At 37.6% G+C, this 14,633-nt stretch overlaps 1 pseudogene; it reads right to left on the reverse strand.

The window, feature by feature from the left end:
• Nucleotides 1–1,103: 1,103 nt before the first annotated feature.
• On the reverse strand, nt 1,104–2,546 carry LOC145987970 (uncharacterized; annotated as a pseudogene).
• Between the last annotated feature and the right edge of the window lie 12,087 nt (nt 2,547–14,633).

Here is a 14,633-nt window from a genome sequence, read left to right on the forward strand (position 1 = left end):
GCTTTAGTACCGACTTCTAACCCCTTCTTGCGTGATTTTTAATAACATTTTTGATGCTACTATTATTACTACTACTAGCACCACTACATTAAAATTATTATTATTTGCATGCTTGTCCTGGTACTGGCACCCTCCAGACAAAAAATTCTTGGTTGCGTCCACTGGCGTACGCAGGATTTTTTTTTCTGGAGGGGCTGGAATTGTATAGGTGGATGCTTTCAGTGACGCAAACTTATAGGGGTCAGTGGGAACATATTTCACCTAAGAATTTGTCGTGTTATTATGTTATTATTTGTTATTGTTATATATTTTCGTATTAAAATCAATAAATAATATTATGTATTTTCTTATTTTACGTCGTACCATGTTGCATGAATAAAATATATGTTTTACATGAAAGTAATACATGTCATATGTACAAATAGCCCATGTAGCACACAAAGGTTGGGCCAACGTTGGTAAATGGTTACAAATTTTTTGTGCCAATGGTTCGCGAACTGTCGGTGATGTCCGCCTTGCCATCAATCTCCCAACCAACTATTTCCCAACGTTGGCCCAACTACAATGGAAAAACTTTGCCAACCATCTTCCAACCAAATCAATTTCCCAACGTTGGCCCAACTACAATGGGAAAACTTTGCCAACAATCTTCCAACCAAATCTATTTCCCAGCATTGGGCTAACTACAGTGGAAAAACTTCCCAACCATTAATACTCAAACGAAAAACCAACATGCCAATGTTGTTTGTTTATAATATTAATAAATATTTTACAAACAATTGCATCATTTCTTGTATGTATAAAAATGTATTAAGACATTTTCAAACACTGGAGAAGAATACAAGGAATGATAAAAAAAAACTTATGTATTTATCATTATAAAAGTAAAACATTTCTTAGCGGAGCCAATAAGCAAAACGAATTTCACATATACTATTCAAGATAATCACCTTCATACATTATAAAAAAAATAGCAAGTTGCTATTGTATTTATTGAAGGAAAAAAGGTGCAAGAGGTTGACAATTCAGGTGTCAAAGAACACAATGTCATTTCAATAGCATAGCTTATTATTACAAAATGGAATACATCCAAATGCTGATGTGTCAGCAAAATCTGCTGTAATATACTTTTTATGTAAATAAATTGAGGATACAATAACTCTGTTCTTACATTCTTTTACCTTAAACATAAACAATCTACTGCTTATAAGAGGTTAAGTGAAAATGTCCAATTTGTTTATGAAAACGTTACAATTTAAATTATACGTACAAACCATCATTACTACAATCCTTTTCAATGGAATTTACAACATCATCATCACCATCTTTCATTAAGAAGCAATCATCAGGTGAGGTTGTTCCCACAATACAATTCTCATTTTCATTCAAAAGTATAGATTTGATACAGTCATTCCTATAAACAGGGGAATGTTTAATACTATGGCCATTGCTGTGTTGGCCAGATTTTTCTCCTAGTCTTTTAGCTACCGGTTCCAAAGAATTATGTGGACCACGAACCATCTTCCTAATTGTTTTCATAAAATTTTCAAATGGAAATGCAGAATATTCATTTAAAGGACCAAAGTTAGAAACATCTTCAACTACATGTAATAAATTATGAAAATTGTAGATCAAAAGTTCAGGAGAATAATATTCTGTAATATATTTAGCAAAACAATGAAGTAGTTCATGTGCAAAATTTTGCCATCTTTCCACTTTACTAAGGTCTGTGCTGGCCAAAATGTACAGAGAAACATGCAGGACAAGAAAATGATTAAATAAATGCTCTGGCAACACATCTTTCAAAACTATAGTCCCAAAATATAACAGAAATGCTCTAAATTGAGTAGCTTTCCAAAATTTGAACAGCTTCAATGATTATGGTTTTCTGGAGAATTCTTTTGGAGTGTACTGAGCAAGGACAATAAGTCATTCAGAAATCTTCTGTGCATGCAAAGAACTGCATTTACATTTTTTTGGTCCTTTCTCTACCCATGCACTAATAAGTTTTTTTAACAACACCAAGACAAACTAAATGCATCCAGTCAAGTGGAACTTGTGAAACTAAGCCTACATGTAAATCAGAAAAAATGCTTCGAAACAGCTGGTGATCCTCATATTGCATGTTCTTAAAATGTGCATCTGTCCTTAGGAACTAAATCATGCTCATACTGCCATGTTGTTCTCTCCAACTATGTTCCTTCCTGAATGCATTTCTCACAGCCAAATAATGAGTTATGAGATACAAATCACTGGGGCATCTGCTACAATGCAACTTATGAAAAATCCATAAAGTTTACATCAATCAAAAAAAACTGTTCTTTCCAATTCAGAACAAATTCAAGGAAAAAATCATTTGAAGAACTTGGTTTTGTTTCCCCATAATAAATTGCAATGATAAATGGAGCCTTGTTAATAGCCTGATCTAAGATTCCCAGCAAAGGCCAAAAACATTTTGTGGAACATTTATGCAATGGAAGTCCTTCAACGTTAATTTTCATAGTTAAAAATTGTTTAAAATTTTCATTTCTTTTCTGCTTTTCAAAAATCTGATAATGTGGTGTAGATATTAACCCTGTTTTCTTTGACACCAAAGTAAAGAAACAAACCTCCTGAGCATGTTCTCAAGTCTATTGTTCTAGGGGTTTTAAGAAGAGTCCTTGAATCAAGAGAAGGTCTGGTATGTAAGGTTGCAAAATATGGAAAAATCTGTGGTTGCATTATTAGAAATATTGTATTTCTTTGCCCAAGAAATTAAGTGCTCTGAAATAGGATGTGAGGCAGTTTCCAAATCTGTTACATTACCCTCACTACTGCTACCACTACATGAACTACTTGAAAAATCACACACTTTCATCACAAGTATTTGAAAATGAACTTGTAGAACCAATTGAATTATGTCTGTAGATCCTGAAACAGAAGGGACTTCATGAAATTCACTCATTATAATTTCTGCAGCTTTAGAAATGATTCGTCTCTCGTATCTTGCTGAAAAACTATCACCAGTCTTTACTTGTTTACTTATTTCTTGATGTTCCTGCAGTTGCCTTTTCCTTTCTACGTTGCTCCCGGCTGCCATCTCTATCTTTGACAAAGCGGAACCAGCTTTGTATCACTGAGTGTATTTCATAATCTGATGCATTTGTTGTACATGAATTCCTTCGAACTGAAACTAGAAACAATTCAAACTGTTAGATCCATGGATGAACTCAAATGTAACATACCATATGATATGTGTACTTGGGCCTATCTTTAGTATGAGGATTAAACTTATTCCCTGTCCCATGAAAGGAAACTAATATTGACATATTATCCATGTGGGGTGACATTAATTCTTCACATCTAGACAGTTACTTGTACTACATGCATGGACGTCCGCAGGAATTTTTCCAGGGAGGGGCAAGGAAGATATTTTTTCCAGGGGAGGGGGCAAACAAGGCACATTTTCCACAAAAATAGTGTTGTTCCCTAAAAAAAAATTGCTCAAATTTGAATTTATGGTGTTCATGCAACAATTAACAGATACGAGTATTATTGTAGCTAAAATGAAATTATATGTGTGAAATACATAATTTTTGGTTGACTTTCATTTTCGGGGGGGGGGGGGCATGCCCCCTTCCGGAAGCCCATGACTATATGGTAGGGAAAGGATGAGAAAGGAATTACAGAGATTTGCCACAATATTCATTTCGTGTGAGTGGTGTAAAACTGCAGGGAAGAAACTGCATGGCTAGCCTGGCCTCATCCGAGATCTAACTCACTACCTTCTGAATATAAAGTGAAAGCTCAACTAACTAAGCCAGGCTTGCTGAATTGTGAGAAATGAGTTTGCACTTATGAACACTGTTCTAGTATAAGCAGAATAGTTCAGTGTTACATGAAATAATATTAGTTTTTCCTATTAAGTAAATAAGACAACTGAAGTAAAAAAATTAACAAAAAACAATGGTAAAATTAAACAACAAATAAGTTTAGTTTAGATAAAAATGTTTCTTCTCAGAACACATTTTTAAAATGTCCTTATTGGAAGATTTTTAAAGACTTATGTAAAAGAATGCTCACTGTTAATACTAAATGTTCTAAAACTTTCCATCATGTACATTATTTGGATTTTACATCAACAAGTAATGGCCCTACAGCCTAATTTAGTTATCAATTGAAAAAAGAAAAAAAGAACAGCCTTCTAACTTACTTGGTACAAGTTCCAATAATTTCAAATGTCGGAGAGGTATGTTGTTGTGTTCTCCAGTCCAGTTATGACGTGCTGCCAATGCATCAGAAAATATTTTTTCCAGAATTCTTTGCACAATTTGCTGTAGGTTTTTGCCTCCAATGAAACTCATGTACGATTCCTACAAGAAAACATTAATTCAATCAAGAAGCACTGCACTGTGGGTGATACAAAGTACACATTTTATCGTAAAATTCCGATCTCCAGGAAACTTATTTCTTCAATTTTACAGAATGGAACTGAGTTTCTGTACACTTTTGAAAGGTCGTGGAAGTGTTTTCTCCCATTGTTCAATTTATTTGGCCGGTAAATCATGTATTTTTCTAGATTAATGTTTGTCTCTCTGATGCACAAAAGCTGTTGCCTCTATTTCCTTCCACTACTTAAACCAGATGTTGCGTGCATTTCATGACATAACCCCCGGTCAGTGTTTCCAACCACGCATATTTGTAACTATGTTAACGTTACATAACCTACGTAAATCTGCATCTCAATGTGCATAACGTAACGTAACTAATATAACTCTTTTTTAACTAGGGAAGTAGTTATTTTTCAGTTAGGAAGGCTGGAAACATGCATACCCGCTGATGATAGACAACGTTAGTCAAGATTTGCCTGCCATATTGTGTGTAACGCAAGCGAAAAAAGAACGAACAATAATTACTCGATATGTGCAAAATTGAAATTATTTTAGTCAAAAAAGTGAAATCCCACCTTAAAGAATCTTTAGCAATGCATAATAGGTAAGTACGAATGTGAAAAATAACAAAATAAATGAATTTGAGACGTCTCCCGGAGATCGGAAGCAGAAGGGTGAAAGCAGCCACGAATAGGCCGTGCTGGGCCGAACCACGTGGCTGGCGGGAAGCGATGTTCTTGCGGCTTCTGGAAACTGCCCACACGAAGCTCGGATCCGAACCCATGGCCGAAAAAGAAAATCGCCTGTAACTAAACGACCAGTCCTCCACACACTTGCAGTTATCCGGCATTTCATGTCTCGCAATACTACGAATCCACGTCACAAATAACACAAACAACCCGAAAACAGTTGAAATTTCGGAGCACTAAATGCGCGTTCATCAGGCTTCGGCGCCATCTTCTTAGCTGACTGTAGGGTCTTGCTGATGGACAGGGGGAATTTTACTCCCTCTTTCTCGTTTGGCATAACGTCACTGGCCACTGTACCAAACCTTGAATGCAATGTTGGGCCAACCTACAATATGGGCATAATTGACAACCATGTCTGCCAACAATGTGAATCATTGGCCCAACGTAAGATATTCGTTGGCAAGAACTACCAACCACTTCCCAACCATGCCGACAATCACCCAACGTTGGCCCAACAATGTGTGCTACATGGGAGGATTATGTTCATCATGCATTTTGTGTCTTTCAAAAATACAGTTGTGTGCTTGTTTTCCAGTATTAGCTAATGTGAAATTGAACGTGTTGGAAAAACATTTTCAAATAATTTGTTCCATCACAAATGCTTTAGTACCGACTTCTAACCCCTTCTTGCGCGATTTTTAATAACATTTTTGATGCTACTATTATTACTACTACTAGCACCACTATATTAAAATTATTATTATTTGCATGCTTGTCCTGGTACTGGCACCCTCCAGACAAAAAATTCTTGGTTGCGTCCACTGGCGTACGCAGGATTTTTTTTTCTGGAGGGGCTGGAATTGTATAGGTGGATGCTTTCAGTGACGCAAACTTATAGGGGTCCGTGGGAACATATTTCACCTAAGAATTTGTCGTGTTATTATGTTATTATTTGTTATTGTTATATATTTCCGTATTAAAATCAATAAATAATATTTTTTTTTAAAAATAGCGAGTATGGTGCGTATTAATATCATAATACGTGGAAGGGAGAATTTGAGATTTTTGAAACTTATAAGAACCCAATGTTTTTCAAAATTTGGCATCCCTGACTGCTTTCTAGATTTACAACTTTCCACTCTCAAAAATGTCACCTGGGGATAATTTTATAGGGCTTGAATTTACCACTCTGGTTTTTCCAGAGTTTATGGTGCTTTCACTTGAAAATGTCAATTTTTCAAAATTTATGAGGGGGCTGTAGCATACGCCAGTGGTTGCGCCTCTCCTCACAAAGAACACTCATGTCCAGGCTCGAGACTGGGACCCTTGGCTTCGTAGTGCGTTGTGTAACCATCCCACCCTAGAGGTTGGCTGGTGAAAGATGTAGGACAGCTTAGTTAGTATCAAACATGATGAAAATGTGAGTGTTTCACATTTATTATTTTGGTTAAAAAGCGACAAAATTTGTAGTTGGATTCTCATTAGATTCCTTTGGGCGTAAAAATCTTGCATACTGGAAACTAGAGGGAAACATTATGAAGCACGATTTGTAAAAAGCTCCCTTAATCAGCTCTACAGAGAAACTCAAAGCTGTTGGTACATATTAATCGTCTATTAACATTATCGACCTGTAAATATCAAGTAGATACAGTCCCGACTAGACTTTATCTTTGTATTATTTGGCAGCCCGGAAAGGTCATTCTCGAAATACTGTTATTTGATGTTGCTCGAACTTTTTTTGTTCATTGGAGTTTCAAGATATCATCCCTTTCCTGTTACTTATAGCTTTTGGGGGAGGGGGGCAAGTGCACCCTGCTATATCTGCCAATGCGACACAATATATTAAAAATTTGCCCCCTCTGTGATTGACTTTGCCCCCCCCCCCCCCATACTAAGAATTCCTGGCTACGGGTCTGCTTGCATTCGTTACGACTTCGTAAAATTTTGGTCACTGTTTAGTAGTGTTTAATATTTTTAAAAGAGTGACAGTATGTCTTACTGAAAGATAAGACGAGAAATATTCTTTTTTGCATTATGTTAATTGGAGTACGTGAAAAATAAATTGAAAATTTTGTAAGCTTCCCACTACTTCGAAAGATTACGGGTTATATTGTATCATATAAGATACATTTGATATTATATGTGAGTACGACACATGCATTACCTACTTCTATCAGCTGTTTCATTTTATTGCAATAAATATTTAGCTTTTTTAAACATATTTCAGTTGAAAAAGCATGCATTTGGAATTGACAAGCAGACATTAGCACGTAATAAACAAACAAAACACAATCGAAAACACAACTTTCTCCAGTTTCTGTTGCCGGGTCGTACGGCAAGCAGGAGAAAGTTCCACCTTACAAGGCGGAGGATAAAAATGCTTGGTGGAACCCAAAAAGTATACACGGAAAGAGCGCCTAAAAATGGAAATTATGCCGAGCATGCGCTTGCTTGCTTTTTCTTGGCTCACACCGCCTATCCTTTGCGGTTTCGAGCCAGTGGGACTATTTTATGTGCTCCTACGTCTTCTTGTCTTCTTCCTCGGTATCCCTTATGGCACTTTCACAATTCACTTTCACTTTCACTCGTGATGTTCACTAAGGGGGTATCCTGTGGGGTATGTGAAACTGTATATTTCAGTTTTTTTTTTGTTTTTGTTTTTTTACACAATGTTGTGTTTCCGTGCGAAGCTATATAGTGCCCACATAGTGGGAGCTCGAGGCTGGCTTATTAAGGTTGGAATTGACACCGGCAGGCGCGTGCCCAGGATTTTCGTAAGGGGGGGGGGGTTATGAATCTAACACATTTTCCAGTTCACAGGTCAAATTTCTTGTAATAAATTAGATAATTAATATACTTGGATTTTACCCCAATGAACGCAATCAATGTATTTGCTATGGATGCTTCATGTTTTTATTGCATCATATAAAAGCACCTGCTTCAATATTTCCAAATTATTAATATTTTACATTTAATTGCTCAAATATAATTTTTAAACAAAAAATATGTACACTCAGCATTGTAACAACATTAAAGAGATTAAGACTACTTGATGTCTTAAAGACAGTAATAAATAAGGTACCACAGTTCAAGAATTTAAATTCTGAAATTTAGGCATCGAGGTTTCTGTGCGAGTTCTGACAATATGTCGTCGCAAGTAACTTTTATATCCCGGTGAATGTTCAGAGCAGCTAACCCATTTAATCTTTCTTCGCAAATGGTATTTCGAAGATAGGTCTTCAACCGCCTCAAAGTTGAGAATGATTTCTCATTTGATGTTGTTGTTACCGGGATTGTACATAATACGAGCAAACGTGTGTTTACCCAGGGAAATATTACTTCACTACATATATCAATTGCTTCAAGAGCATTTACTAGACGTCTTTGCATTGCTGCAAGATGACGATACCACAGTTTCATTTCAGTGTGAGCGTCGTCGCCTTGTAATCAAGGTGTCCCGGGTTCAATACCCGGTGGAGGCTAATAGTGCTTCGGATCTCACTTTAAACTTTAGGCCCAGTCCCGATTAGCCTTACTGTGCATAAAGTGGATTTAAAACATCAAATCAATCAACATTGTACTTGTTGTGGAGATGGTTTTGCTAAATATTGTGTACATTTTTGGCATTGTATTATTATATTATTGGTCAAAACATTTCTTTGACAGTCGACAAACAAATACGAACCGCTTCAGTAATTAACATTTTCTACTACAGTGTCATTAATGTGTCATATTCATTTTCATATTAGGTCTATGGAGAGGAATTTTGTATAATGTTAACGTTATGGAACTGCGAAACCAACTGTTGAAGGGGCCACTCCCCCCTTCCCCTCCGAAGCCCAGTACCGCACCACAGGATCTGTCACTGAGCCCGACAAAATCTTGCCAGACAGTGCTCGAAATGCAAATTCGTAGCCGAAAAGGGAGGGGATGTTTGATCGATTTTGGAAATACGAGGGAGTACATCCTTGTATGAATCAACATGGAGACAATACAGTAGGTGGAGGATGCTCAATATGAAAATTATTCTAATTGGGGGTATGATTTGTGAAACTTTCTTAACTGAAGGCAGCATCCCCTACTTCGACCACTGATGCCAGAAAAGATGCTTTCAGAAAATGAATTTATTACTGCACATGTATATTACTTATTGTATTTGTTGCGTTTGTACAAGAGAAATATTCAGGAGATTTGTAAGGAATATTTACAGTTAATAGGATGCCTATCTAGTCTATCCCGTGTCGTAATACAAACTTTATCCCTTTCCTACAAAATAATAAAACTGTCCATGCCAACCGTGATTTTATAATGTGGTTGCATACATATACACTAGCGACATTAGTGCCACTGCTCCGACGCCAGGGTTTCAAATACCTTGGTGGATCTATAAGATAGGTAATATCGTTTTTCGAGGGTTCGTGAACAAAACAAAAAGTAAATGATTTTAAAGTCCATTTTATATTCAGATACGTTAATCGGGACTGGTCTTAAAGTTTAAATCGGGATACGTACCACTGTGCAATGCACCTTCACAGGGGATCAAACCCAGGACCTCTTTGATTACACCACCATCGGTGAGGCCCCTGAAATCATTGAGGAAACTTGTTCATCATGATGTTCTCTCGCCCTGCGAAAGTTTATCGGTGATATAGGGTGACATCCTACACACGTCTTCCAGACATACACACGCGGGCACCCCCCTCCCCTGCACACACACGATTGTATGCTTACAGCACATGCTGTGCCCTCCCAGAAAAACAATTCTAAATCCGCCTATGGATATATCTGCTATCAAATAATGAACGTCACTTACCTCGACAGTTCCTTGACATAATTTTGCAACAAGGTTTGCAATATCTTCTGTTATGCCTTCTTGTTGAATATCAAGAGTCTGAAATTTCGCACGTTTCACTCTCGCAATTCGGATGGAATTCCTCTGAACTTAAATCGACCTTTTCTGACGTTCTATTTGTGGAAGGTGAAGCTTCAACTTCCATTTTTTGTTTCTTTTTGAAATAATCTAATAATGTATTTCTCCTCTTTTTTCTATCCATCTTTAGTTCCACGTCAAAAATCTATTACACACGCAGAAACGTAACACACAACCTGACCACTTCGACTTGCTACCTTGCAGACTGCAACTCGCTACAACCCCAGTGAACACCAGGACTTGGGACAAAGATACCGGGCGGTCGAATGTCTGAACCATGCATCCAGCTTGGTCCAGCTCAAATTACGTCACCAGTGTTGACAGCAACCAGTAGTGTTGGCAACTGCTAAATTATTTACGCACAAATTCAAGCGAGATCTTTCACACATGTTACAAGAAAATTCAATAAACTGAAGGCTGGAAATTGGTTGCGAAAAAAATATCTAATTTGTAAAGAGCACAAGAGTAAAACGTATAATATTTTGGCATATTAATTGCTTTTATTTTGTTTATGAACTGACTGGGCCAGTTGCGCTATATAACGCATCCCTCCCTTCCTCCCGGCATGCTATTGTACAAAACATTGCTTGCCTCCTTCGTAAAACCATGCCTCGCTACTGCCTGCAACAATCATTATTATTATTATAATTATTGATATTTTGAAATAAATATGCATCCAGGTGCGAAATAAGATTTTGACTTACTTTGCCTACTAATTGTAGTGATTCAAATCTCACAGAACTTTGCTCTGCTGGCATAAATGGTATAAGAAGGGGAAAGAAAGAAAAGGGAAGTTAGCAGCACTGTCGTAACAGGAAAGGGAGGGTCATTCTCCTAAGAGGGTCATCGTGGGTGAAAGAAAGGGGAGGAGGGATTCCTTCAGTTCGCATTCCAAGGGTTACGGCTCTTTTCTTGACCATACTGAGAAGGAAATTCTCTTTCCTTTTCAGTGACTAAGGAATGAATGAATGCCTGTGCATTGCTGTAACTCAACTCCAATATTATCAAAAGTAATTGAAGAAGCAAATACATTTCTCATTGCCAAATGTAAACATTTTACAATATTGGCAATTTATGAAATAAAATGTATTTCTGCTTTGATTTTTTTAAATGACGAAACCAATGGCGGGGTTTTAACCCCCACCAACCCCCCCCCCCCTGGGCACGCCACTGGACACCGGAAATAGGACATCTAATCGCAGTAGGGTTGTGAACGTTTCCCGATGAACTTGTCCTTGTCGTAATACACGTCATTAACCTCAAACAACGACTTTTGTAACTGTTAGGTGTGGGTACGTGTAACTTGTTTCCACGGCCTCTATACGCGTCTTCCCCTTTCCTTTTATTATTTGGGTACCCACCTAATTAGTTACAGGATACAGGGCTCATAGTATCGCCAATTCGATTACGAAGGTAACAATTTTATTTCAGAATATATTATGCATATAAATACTAACCAAAATTGAATCAGTAGTAGTAGTAATGCACCCCTTTTGAAGTCGATAAATCAATTGATTGGAAAAGATCGATCAAAGATCAATTGATGACGCAGCATTTTTTTTTGTCACGTGACTGTGACGTCACAGAATGGAAGTCACGTGACCAGATTATATTATTAAATTAATTTAAATATTATATTATTATTAAATTAATTTAAATATTATTATTATTATTATTAATTGTTTTAATTGCTGTGACGCCATTTTGTTTTTGGTACGCTATTTTGGCGTGTGACGTCATATATAAATTGGAGTAAGTGTTTCCTGTGTTTGAAAACAGATGGCGTTGATGAGTTTGAAATTCTCGGAATTGAATACGTGTATCCGGTGTTTGAGGAGAGATGACGTTGATGAGTCATTCTGGGAAATTCCAGGAATTGGGTGTGTCTGTTTTCTGTCTGAAAGGAACATGTTCGAACATGTTTTAGGTTGATGAGGTATTCTTGGAAATTCCTGGAAGTGGGTGTGGCTGTTTTCTGTCTGAAAGGAGCATGTTCGAACACGTTTTAGGCTCGGTCTTCTAGAGGACTATTTGAAGTGTGTTTAACGGAAATCGTGACGTAGGAAAAAAGAAGGTATAAATAGAAGGGATACATGAGAATAGTGTCATGCGAGGATGGATGTGTGCGGTACAAGACTGTCTGATAATGGTGTGAATTTCTACGAGGTCAGCTACGAGGAGTTCTGGGAACTTGTTCGATCTTGCGGCGACTTGGACAACGACCGAACGGCCCTGCATCGGGTGCTGAGCTATTTCCCGTTTATGTATGTAGCGATACCTGAATCTCCCTGGTGTGGATGTTACCTGTTCAACGGATTAGGAAAAGGAGTCCATCATCACTGCGAGACGTTGAAGGAGATAGAAGAGAGGAAAAGAAGAGCGGACGAGAGAACAGGATTTCCAAGTCACGGGTGTATGTGCGAACTACGTCGCAGGAAGGAAGAGGACAAGATCGGCGAAGCTTTGAAGGAGAGAGTGAAACAGTGGCTTTCATTGCTGGCTGACAGAAATTCCTTGTGGTGTTCTGGCTGTGATCGTCCTTTGTTACGTAAATTAGAAGGACACCCCTGTTTCCCTGTGGTTCCTGCAGAAGGTTTCGCAGACGTCTGTTCCCCGACGATCCTCTGGCTGTTCCTTTATCGCCGATACCTGGGACACCGTCACCTACAGTATCCGATTACTTCACCTTTTATGACGTATGAGAGTGTTTACTTATCACGTCTGCTGGACTCACGCCGAGCCGTATGTTATCAATTATTTATCAGTGAATTCGAGATATAGAACATACAGAAAGTGGCCTATAGGATTACGTCAGACTCCGGAAGAATTAGTGACTGCAGGATTTTACTATTCAGGCTTTAGCGACAGAGTATTATGTTTTCATTGTTCGTACGGACTTTGCGATTGGACATACAAAGATTGTCCGATTCTAGGACATTACATGTTGGTGCCCCAGTGTCCTTTTATACAGAGTGTTGCGGCGTTACATCGTAACTCCAAGAGCTGCAAGTATTGCGACAGTATAGAGACTCTTGAGAAAACGTCCGATAAATCTAGTGGGGATTCTGTATGCAAAATATGTTTTGAGAATCCTAGCAGTGTTGTAATTCTCCCGTGTCGACATTTTGTTTCCTGCGGATCCTGTGCTTCCCAATTGGACAAGTGCGCCGTATGCCGGGGTAGCATTGAAGATACGTTGACAGTTTTCACCTGATGAACAAAATGGATGTCTGTTTTTTGGACGTTCAATGTCTTCGAGGAGCAGGAGGAGAATTTGTGTGGAAAGAAGTCGGAATTTTAAAATTTCCTTTTGACAATGCATTTGACTGTTTAGTGAAATCTCCATATGGTGTACACTTTTTGAGTGAAAAGTATCGCCGAGTGAATTACTGGCTCCGTGCCAACAAACACGGTCTCAACTGGGGAGATGGATGGCTACCGTATGAGAAATTAGGAGATCTGTTATATGTTGTGCTTGTGAATCAAATAGTGTACGTCAAAGGTACGGAGAAAGTGAAATGGTTTGAAAAATTACTTGGAAAAAAGGGTAAGGGTAAAATATCCGTACGTAACATCGAAGAACTTGAATGTCCAAAATTGAATAGTGTGAAAAACACTTCAGGAAGATGCAAAGAACATAGCAAATGTGAAAATGTAAAAAAAACCTGTGCAGTTGAAAATGTCAGGAAGATGTACAGTTTCTATTGTAATAAGTACAAGAAATAAATGAGTTTTGTAAAATATACAAATGTTTTATTTACAATCGATAATATGGATATAGGTTTAAATACATAGAATAACACAATTGAATATGAAAGGTTTACAATACCTGAAGGGTTATATTACAATACATAAAATAACAGTGGTTGATGTACAATACATAAAAGAACAATGGTTAATTTACAATGGCTATTTACAACATCAGATACATGAAAGTAACAGAACTTATTTACAATGTCAATGTCTGCCCAAGATTGTTCTCAAGATATATTTCAATCATCAGTTCGTTGTACCAAAGAATATAAAAATAGTTCATTAAATTGGGCACTTCTTTTTTTTCTGAAACCATATTTTTCTTGATACAATATACAAAAGCCTCCATTTCGGGTTGCAATTTATGATAACGTTCGTTCTTTAATTTCTGCAGAGGCCAAAAAAGGTTACACAAAAATAAGTGTAGTTCAGAGGCTGTGAAAATAAAAGCATCGGATGAATGATGCTGATACATCGAGATACAACGTTTCCCGAAAAAATTTACACCACTGACGGTGATATTTCCTGTAACCAAGTAATTGAATCGACGACCTGTTTCGACGTAATTCAGTAAGTCAGATTTCAAAGCCCACAGTTCTCTAATCTGCTTAGAATCGATGCGTACGGGTGATCTCCCCTGTTGCGAAAACTCCCACACCAAATTGAAAGGGGATTGCTTTTCGAATCCTATTGCTACGAACTTGTTTTTTTCCTTGTTCAGAAAATATGTGTTAGCAAGATAGAGATCTAAACACGCCTCTACGTTGTGTAGTCCAGGACATTCGATTGTATCTGGGGAAAAGCCGATCTCCCTACGACGTTTCATGAAATCACAGTCTGTAGTCACATCAATCCCCTCGTCCATCGGTTCGTTCTTGATAGGGACAGTTT

The sequence above is a fragment of the Lepisma saccharinum genome, chromosome 1 (genome assembly GCF_977018435.1).
Source record: "Lepisma saccharinum chromosome 1, izLepSacc3.1, whole genome shotgun sequence".
NCBI lineage: Eukaryota > Metazoa > Arthropoda > Insecta > Zygentoma > Lepismatidae > Lepisma > Lepisma saccharinum.